The sequence below is a fragment of the Octopus sinensis genome, linkage group LG3 (genome assembly GCF_006345805.1).
Source record: "Octopus sinensis linkage group LG3, ASM634580v1, whole genome shotgun sequence".
Taxonomy (NCBI): domain Eukaryota; kingdom Metazoa; phylum Mollusca; class Cephalopoda; order Octopoda; family Octopodidae; genus Octopus; species Octopus sinensis.
The window spans coordinates 54885743-54888242 of record NC_042999.1 but is presented as its reverse complement, the minus strand read 5'-3'; positions in this window follow the sequence as shown (position 1 = coordinate 54888242).

Here is a 2500-nt window from a genome sequence, read left to right as displayed (position 1 = left end):
CTGCTCTGCTACCTCCCTTATGGATAGGGCATATTACCCCCTCTTTCAGTTTGACTGGGAGCTTACCACTTGCAAGAAAGCTCTGAAAAAGAAGCTGTAGCGGTTTTGCAAGGGCTCGTTTGCACGATTTGAGAAGGATCGCTGGGAATCCATCAGGTCCAGCAGCTGAGTTTGTGTCAATCTCATCAATGGCTAGTGTGATATCATCTTCTTCGATGTTGATGTACTCAATTTTTGTCTCTTTGGCCGCTGGTAAAGTGGCAAAGAATTCTTCTGGGTTGTTTACTTGCCTGTGTCCTAGAGGTGTAGTGAACACACTTTGGAACTGTTCGTTCAGTATTTCACTTATCCTCGTGGGATTTCCTGTGAGAGAGCCATCTTTTTGGAAGAGAGGTCCTATTCTCTGGTGCACTGTGGCTGTCTCTTTGGCAAACTTAAAGAAAGCTTTAGGGTTTGATTTTATATTTTCTATTACCCAAGCTTCTTTATCTGCTCTCTCCTTTTCATGGGACTGATGTAGACTTTTCTTCAGTTTCCATTAGCATTCTTTCGAGCCGAACTTCTCACCACTTTTGGTGTGCTTGCTCAGGCGGTTTGCAATCCTTGTCCGTCGTCTCATAAGAATCCTCCTTTCTCTAGGGATCCTGTTTTTGTTCTTGTGTGTGCTGGCCCTGCACATTGGGACATATTTGTCACATATGGCTTGTATTATGGACATGAAGTGTTTGTGTTTCATGTTTATGTCCGGTGTGGAGAGACATTCAGGCCAATCCTGTTTGAGGATCTCTTTCTCAATCGACTTCCAGTTGGCTTTATGAAAGTTTAAGTTGGAGAGATGGTGGGTGCTTCGTATAGGCTGTGTGTCTGCGGGGGCTTTTGTTCCATACATAGACAGCTCTATTATGTTGTGATCCGAGATCATTGTCGGCATCACATTAACATTATGGATAATATCCATATTGTTTGTAAGCAGAGATCCAGTATATTATCTGCCTTGTTGTTTGCACTATTTGCTCCATGAAAGAGGTATTTGTGAGATGGAGCAGGGACTCCACCTGTGCCTGCTGATGGTGTGTCATCCCTGGGAGCATCTGCCCCCCAGGCCATTCCACATTGGGGAGGTTAAAGTCACCCATGAAGAATACACTGTTGTGCTGTTCAAGGTTGGTGAGGACTTCTCCTATTTTTGTTAGGCAGTCTTCAAACATGCCTGAGTGTTTTGGGGCGTCTGGTGGGCGATATGTAGTGCATATGACGATATTCAGTTGTCTTATGTGTACAATTTGAGTTTCACATACTGAGTTTGAATATGACAGCAGGACCTGGGGCGTGAGGTCATCTCGGATGTACATTGCAACTCCACCATGGCTCCTCCCTTTTCTATCTGTGCGTATGACTGCATATTGCGGCATGTATTTCTGCATCACCTATATCGGGTTCAAGATGCGTTTCTGTGAGTGCCATGCATATAGCTTGATTGCATGTCACAAGGTCTCTCAGGAATGAATTTTCTTTTTACAGTTTCCGCGCAGCAGCCCTCCTACATTCAGTAGAAATATTTTTGTGGTGTGTGTGTGGTGTTGGTGTCTGTGGTGGCCATCCTGCATCTGTTGGAGGTGGCCTTATGTGGTGGTAGTTCCAGCTTTGTGCTTGTAGCCAGGTCAGCTGCTGAACAATTTTTTGTGCCATGCACAAAAAAGACTGCTGTTCAGCTGCCGCCCTTCTCACATCTGGTGAAGCTGGCCACCTGTTGGGTTTCCGCGCACCACATCTGCATACCGTCTTTCAGTAGTGGTCAGTGCGCTTTTTTCCCTTCTTTTAACTTTTTGTTTTTGTTCTCCCTGAGGGAGGGACCTCTGTCTCGCGTCCGTGCCGTTTGGTAGGGCCTCCGATGTGCAAAGCGACAGTTTGCACCTTCAACGCCGTACCAGCAGTCCCCCCTCAGGTAGAATTTGCAGGTGTTTCTTTCCCTGCCCTTACAGTTTTTGCTGGGGTCCCTCTGCTTTCTCTGGACAGGGCTTCCTTTAGCCTTGATTCTGTCACCCTTTACCTCCTGCTTCCCATCAATTCCAGGGTGCCTTTCCTTTCTTGCGGCCTCGCACCTCTTTGGTCTAGTTGTGGGGTTTGGAAGCTGGACATGTGTCATCGTTAGATATCTATTATAATATATATATATATATATATATATAAAATATATATATATATATAATATAAATCCATATATATATATATATATAAATACATATATATATATAGATATAGAATACATATATATATATATATATATAAATACATATATATATTATATATATAATATATATATATATAAATAAATATATATATAATATATAAATATATATATATATATAAATAAATATATATATATATAATATAAATTATATATATATAAAATATATATAAATACATATATATATATATATATATATAAAATACATATATAATATATTATATATAATATAAATACATAATATATATATAT